Source organism: Sus scrofa, chromosome 1 (genome assembly GCF_054392235.1).
Source record: "Sus scrofa isolate SSC_HxYL_T2T_F1_AM1 chromosome 1, Sscrofa_HxYL_maternal_Yorkshire_Landrace_v2.0, whole genome shotgun sequence".
Taxonomy (NCBI): Eukaryota; Metazoa; Chordata; class Mammalia; order Artiodactyla; family Suidae; genus Sus; species Sus scrofa.
Window position 1 is genome coordinate 4975344 of NC_139383.1, and position 6847 is coordinate 4982190.

General features: G+C 55.0%; 1 long non-coding RNA gene across 1 annotated transcript; it reads left to right on the forward strand.

The window, feature by feature from the left end:
• The first annotated feature begins 1428 nt into the window (after nucleotides 1-1428).
• On the forward strand, nucleotides 1429-4302 carry LOC110259878 (uncharacterized). The gene is made up of 2 exons (XR_002342280.2): nucleotides 1429-1560; nucleotides 3718-4302. It is a non-coding gene; the product is annotated as an uncharacterized LOC110259878 (long non-coding RNA).
• Nucleotides 4303-6847: the final 2545 nt, after the last annotated feature.

Consider the following 6847-nt stretch of genomic DNA (forward strand, 5'->3'; position numbering starts at 1 on the left):
GCAATAACTCCTCGTGATTCATTTTATGGAGTGACCAATATTAGGTATAAAATCCAACTCAGGGACTCCCAGTAAAGGCACAAACAAGCTCTGAGGGGCATTTCCTGGCTCAGTTGAGAAATACCGTTGACAACACACCTGAAAACGTCTCTCTAAAGAAAACTTTACTTCTTAAGGTTGGAGTTTGGTTCCCCGACGCTCTTTCATATTATTATAAGCACTCTGACATTTAATTTGGGAAATCATTCTCTATTAGATGTGAAAACAGCTTCAAAAGTCACTTACGAAAGTAGCAGATAACTAAAAGAATATTATACATGATGGCACCAACCAAACAGAAATGTTTGGTCATTCACCGGTTCTGTAGTTTTTGAGGAACCCTCCGAGTTTTATAAATGACAAAAACACTTTGTCAAAGCCTCAGATCAGGCCCTACGTGCGCATGTGAAGAGGAGCTATTTCTGTCTCTGGGCTCCAGTTACACAGCCCGAGCTGGGCGCTTTGTTCTCAGAACTCACGCTGTCATCAAAAGGGACTCCGTACAAATAGAGCAGTGGGCCCGCAGTGGCTGAGCCGTAACCACAGCTGCAAACCCTCCGTCATGTGAACTCGCCGGGCTTTTTCTGGGTCTGGAATGCCTGCTGGCCACGCCTTCCCTGCCTGGCCTCAGCCTGCACCCCTGTCCATTCTTACATCCACTCCGCTCCCCCACGTGGCCCAGGCCGCCTCCCTCCCTCTGGCCTCCGGAGCAGCTGTTTTCACGCCGACTGTGGTCGTCGTCGTAGGGCGGGTGCTGTGGGTCCCCTCCCAGCAGGATCCGTGCCTGTCCAGGGGAGAACCGTGGGTGTCTACCTCGTGGTGACATGGTGTCTGGCCCATGGGCCCTGGAGGAACCTTAGTGTGTGGTCTTTGGAGGGACTAGAAGGGTCCATGAGGTCCCTGAAATCGTGGGCAGCTTGTGTGCACAGGCAGATGGCGAGGTTGAGGCCTCCCAGCAGGGGTTTCTCGATTCCTTTGTCCCTTTAAGCCCCCTGGGGGTTGAGCCGGTCCCGGAGGCCTCTTTCCCCTCCATGGCCAGTGACTGGTTTAGGCGCTGGCCAGCGACTCTCAGACCCATGGGGCCGAGGGCAAGATGGTGGGAAACTGGGGGACAGGGCGTTTTCACGGGTGGGGGAGGCCAGAGGGGGCCGGCCCTCTTCATCCAGTCCCGGGCCCTTTGGGGACCACAGGCCACTGATAGGACAGAAGCAGAGTGGGAAGTGCATGTGTTTGGGGGGGCACTGGAGCCTCAGGTGTGACCGAGCGTGGCCTCCACCAGCCCTGACTGGTTCACTCGGCGTGTCATGTGATACCGCACACACACTGTTTCTGGAGGAGTTTTCATTGCATTTCCTCTATTTTTGTAGCCGATGCATCTGACAGGAAGTCGTAGTTTTCATTAGCTGAAGAAAAGGATCTGCCTCCCCTCCCCTGCCAGGGTTCAGGATCTCTCTAGAAGGCGCTCAGAGGATGTAGACTGACTCACTGACTGACAGACTGACACGGCTCCGTGTAACCCAGGTACCATGGACATTCGCGGCGGCCTGTTTGGAGGAGGCTGCTGACTGGAGTGTGTGGATCCCACGGTCCAGCCCAGCGCTCTGCACGGCCAGACCGTGGGAGAGAGAGTTCGAGAAACTGAGTACTGAGCAAGCAGGGGTCCAGGCCACGGCGCTGAGCGTGCCTGCGAGAGGACCCAGCCAGCTGGTGGGTGGGCACCAGAGGGTCCCTCTCACCAGGAGCCTGCCGGGCAAGCAGGCTTCAGCTTACAGGCAACCCTGGCTGGTCAGTCGTGTTCAGAAGGATTCTGAAGTTGTGTCTAAATCAGGCCTGGATTATCCCTTTGTCTCCCAAGGACACAAATGAGGCAGCCCATTCAGGCAGTTATTTGTCCTCCTTGTCTGGGGCCTGGTTCTTGGCTTTCTGGGAGCAGGAAAGTCAGGGCGTCCTCCCAGAGCAGAGACGGTCAAGAGAGGGTCCATGTAGCTCTTGAAAAAGATCTCATCCCTTTGACACATTTTGTTCAAAAACAGTCTGACTCTGAGGCCCAGGGTCGTGCAGGTGGAGGCGCTGTTTCCGGCTGTCTCAGGTTTATGAAGCTCCATCTACCCCTGGAGCAGCCTCTTCCTCCGCCAGCGGCGGTGGCCAAACTCTGATGCGTCCCCTCTTTTCAGAGGGACCCACGGTCGTGCTGTCCTGGCTCAGACTGGGGGGGGGTAGGGGGGAGCCTGGCTTTCAGTCCAGCGGCTGCTCCTCTGACTGCGGCCTGTGGTGAGGCTGCAGGGCCCTGGGGCCCCGAGGTAGACCCGAGGACACCTGCTCTAATGTCACAATGCTGCTTCTGGTCGGGCTGCAGCTTTCCTCAGTGCCCGCTGGGCAGTGCCCCCTGCTCACCTGGGCACTGTGGGAAGTGCAGGGGGTGTGAGCTTAGCCACCTCCAAGGGGAAGGGCGCAGGGTGCAGGGCAGAGGGGCTGGGGGCTTCAGCAAGGTCGGGGGAAGGCTCTGCCTGACCACCTGTAAAAGGACGGGACAGTCACTCCCTGAGGGGAGCAGCCCAGACAAGGACTGGGACAGGGACGGGACTCGGAGCGACACAGTTAGCTCAGAATGTGCTCTACTCTGAGGGCTGGCACGGGGGAGGGAGGGGAGGGCCTGTGCTGGCTTCGGTGGGCAGCGGAGGAGGCGGGGAGCCCAGGTGGGGGCCCTGGCTGGAGGGCCTGGTCCCTGCAGAGGGTGGTACCACGGGCACTGGGGAGGGGCCCTTGCCTCCCCCTCCTTTGCCTCTTCTCCCCGCCCCTTTCCTCTCTCGCTGGGGTCTCCCCTCCACGTGCCTCCCTCCCCTGCCGCTTCCCAGGCAGGTGACAGGGCCGCTGCCTTCACCCGCCCCCTGGAGGGACGCACAGAGGAGCTGGGAAGGGGGCCGCCTGCCGGACCAGCTTGAAGAGAAGCAGATGCAGCGCCTGGCTCGGGGGAGGTGGCCGAAGGACATGACCTTCCTCCCGGCCTTTCTTTTGGGAAAGGAAGTCTTCGGACGTTTGTAGCAACTGAATCAATCTTGTCACTTTGATAAGCAGGGTCCCGGTGCGGAGAAAGCTCCACACTTCCTCCGATTGTTCCAGTTTATTGAATTTCAGCGTGTGGGACATGATAGGCCCGTTCCTGGGGAGCGCGGGAGGAAGCGGGGGCGGCCGGGGCTTCCGCGGGGCGCCCGGGGAGCAGCGAGAGAGGCCCGGGTTATTCTTGGAAGTTATTTTGATCTCCTGGCCCCGACGGCTCAGGTTTCTGGCCGGGCCTCTGGGCCACGTAACGGGAGGATGAGGCGCTTCATTATAAGAATAGCCTCGGCGGCTCTTTGAGGGCACCGGGACCACGCTGGCTCAGCGGCGGGCCTCGGGGAGCAGTGAGGGCCGCTGCCGGAGGCTCCCGGGAGCGCAGCCTCTTCCCCGCGCTGCTGGGGAGCAGAGGTGACTCAAGAGGAGCCTGACTCATGAGCTCCCCGGACAGGAAGGCCGGGCAGGCAGTGTAACGAAGAAAGTTCTGGTCCAAGCTGTTTATAAAATGGAACCTCTTGCCCTTGAAATAGAAGCTCCTGAACCGGTGAGGGCGGGCGCCCCCCACCCGGGCCCCAGGCTTTGCTATTTTAACTTCTGCGTTTAAGTCCTTTCTTCTTATTATAGATGTTGCATCACCTCCCTTTGGCTGCAGCACTTAAGTACCACGACCGGGGTGCTTAAACAACACAATTTGCTTTCTCGGGGTGCTGCGCGCAGAAGTTGGAGACACGGTGCGGGCTGCGCTGCTTCCCGCTGAGGCCGCGCTCTCCCAGTCCCCCCCTGGCTTGTGAGATGACGGCTTCAATCTCCGCCTTCATCGGAGCTGGCATGCTCCGCGTGTGTTCACATTTCCCCTTTTTATGAGGACAGCAGGGATACCGGCTCAGGGCCAGGCTACTCCAGGATGACTCATCTTAACTGATTACATGGGCAAGGACCCTATTTCCCAATAAAGTCACAGTGAATTTTGGGGGGGAACACAATTCAACCCACAATAGATGGAGTGGTACATATGCATGGTGCAAATCTAGAAAATAGAAGCAAGCACAAAAGAAGAAGAAACCCTTTTATCACTGAGTGATCCTGGCTGTGAATATCTTAGAGGCCCGAAAAAAAAAATCTTAAAATTAGACAAAATGAGTGTATTGTTTCATATTTTTATTCAATGATCTCTACCTTTCTACTTCACTAAATTTCTTCTCATCAATAGTCTATGTTCAAAATGTGTGTTATTTACCGTAATTTTGTGCAAATCAATAACAAATCCATGGCCATTCGTTTTCACAGGTGGTCATGTTCCTTAAGTCTCTTTAATTCATAACTGTCCTTTTTTTAGGGTATCAACTTATTTTGGGCCAATTACACTGTGCGACACCTCACCTCCTGGATTTGTCCCATTGCTTCTTTGTGACATTGTTTAGTTCGTCCTTCTGTCCCCTGTGTTGCCTGTAAAGTGGGGCTGTAGAGCCTCTGACGAGGTCAAGCTAAGCATTTTTGGATAGAAAGCATTGAAGGCACTTCTAAGTGCCCCCCAGCAGAAGACATGGAACATCTGGTGCACCCAGGGCAGGCCTTGCCGGGCATGGGGATGGTGCCTTGGGGTGGGGGGATTGTCCTGCATTGGGTGGGAAGTGACACTTGGTGATTGTGAATGCTCCTGGCAGCCCTGAGGTTTTTGCGAGTTGAAGGCTTCTGATAGTTGAGACATGAACGCTCTCTTTTCTGGTGACAGCTGGCACTGGGAGAGGAAGTGTGGCAGGGCCTGCAGTGCCACCCGCATCAGGGCCCTTTGGAGACCTCACCAGTCTCAAGATTCTCAGTTCTAAGAAGTCCCGCCCTTGGGTTCCGACACTGAGTCCACTAATGTTTTCCCACCAGACCTGGGCCTCGTGACGGTCCACGCCCCACACTGCGGTGTTGCAGGACGTGGCTGGATCCCCGTCTCCCTCCCAGAACTTTTCCAGGAAGGACCATAGCCCTTTCTCTCCAGCATGCTACAGGGTTTTTTTGTTCTGCAAAGAGAAGCAGTTTACAGAGAAACACAGACTTTATGTGTAAATTTGCTCATCTTTTGACGAATTCATACACTCGTATAACCCAAACCTCCATCAAGATACAGAAAATTCCCATCACCCGCAAAGTTCCTGCAGGCCCTTCCCAGTTAATCCCGGCGTGGCCAGAGCTGACCACACTTTCAGCTTCTCCCACAGTGGATCACTTTGCCTGTTCTTCGTGTACACGGCATCTACAGCACCAAGATGGGCTTCCTCCTCGGCCTTGCAGGTGTCAGCACCTCACTGCCTCCTCCCTGCCGTGTTGTGCGATCACACCGCACATTGCTCATCCAGTCTCCTGTGGATGGACACGTGGGCCGTTTCCAGGTCTCAGCTGTTATCAATAAAGCTTCATGAATCGTCACATACAAATAATTGTGTGCACTAATGTTTTCATGTCTCTTGGGTAAATATCCAAGAGTGAAATTAGCGGGTCAGTAAAAGAGGGAGTAGCATTTCCCTTCCTATCGATGGTGAAAGGGAGTTCTGGTGTCGTCAGCCTATTTATTTTTTGCCATTCTGGTGGCTGCGTAGTGCTGTTTCAGTGTGGCTCTAATTTTTTTATTTTTCGGCTACATCTGAGGCGTACACAAGGTCCTGGGCCAGGGATCGAATCCAAGCCACAGCTGCAACCTACGCCACAGCCACAGCAATGCTAGATCCTTATCTCTTCACACTGGACCAGGGATGGAGCCCATGCCACTGCAGAGACGATGCCAGATCCTTAACCTGCTACGTCACAGTGGGAACTCCATTAACTGAATTTCTTGTCATCTTTCAGTGAAGATAATCAAAGATACGTGGATAGGAAGTGATCTCTGAGTGACACTGTTTAGTTCGTCCCTCTGTCCCTTGTGTTGACAGAGGGACAAACTAGTTCTTCCTCATTCCCATTCTCTGGGTTTCTGGTGAGTCCAATAGCAGGGGATAGAGGCTGGTGGCGAGGTGGGGCTGGCCAGCACGGCGTGGTGTTCTAGAAGGTTCTGATACATTAGGGGAGACAGGGTTGGACATGGAAAAAGGGCAGAGAAGACCCCTTGGCCCTAAAGTGTTCGCCATATGGGGTTTGTTGGGGGAAGGCAGTAGAAGTACAGAGACTGCAGCTGAGAAGAGGGAAGAATTGACACGCTACCTCTAGGAGTGGACAATTGCCCATTGGAGAATCACGGCGCCAGAGAGCTTTCTTGCAGTTCCAGGTAGAATCCTGTTCTTTAAATGGAGACTATCATTTGCTCCCCTCCTTGGCAGAGGTTCCTTTGAGCCAGAGGAGCTCTGAGACCTCAGGGAACCAGCAGGAGCTCCCACCCTGCTCCAGGGTGGCCCCCTGTCTCCTCCCTGCCCAGCTGGTGATGGAGACCCCACCCAACCTTATTCTTTGACCTTATTCTTGTCCTTCCGTGGGGAGCACTGCCGCCCACTCCCGCTACTGCACCCCTTCATCTACAGAGACTCATTGTGGGGGGGCTTTACTAAGCCACCCTAGAATGTCACTGGAAGACCCGAGAACAGGCCACAGGGAAGGAATACAAGGAGAAGAAGAGAAAAAGAAGCTGGGATGGCGAAGGGGGCAGGGGGAGGTGACAGTTGCTGTGGAGGGTCAGCAGCTGTAGACCTGATCTGTCCGTTCCTGCTCCTGCCTCAGGTGAGACGTCCCCTCGGGGTCAGGGGGAAACAGGGCTGAGGACCCTGCATCCTCTGGA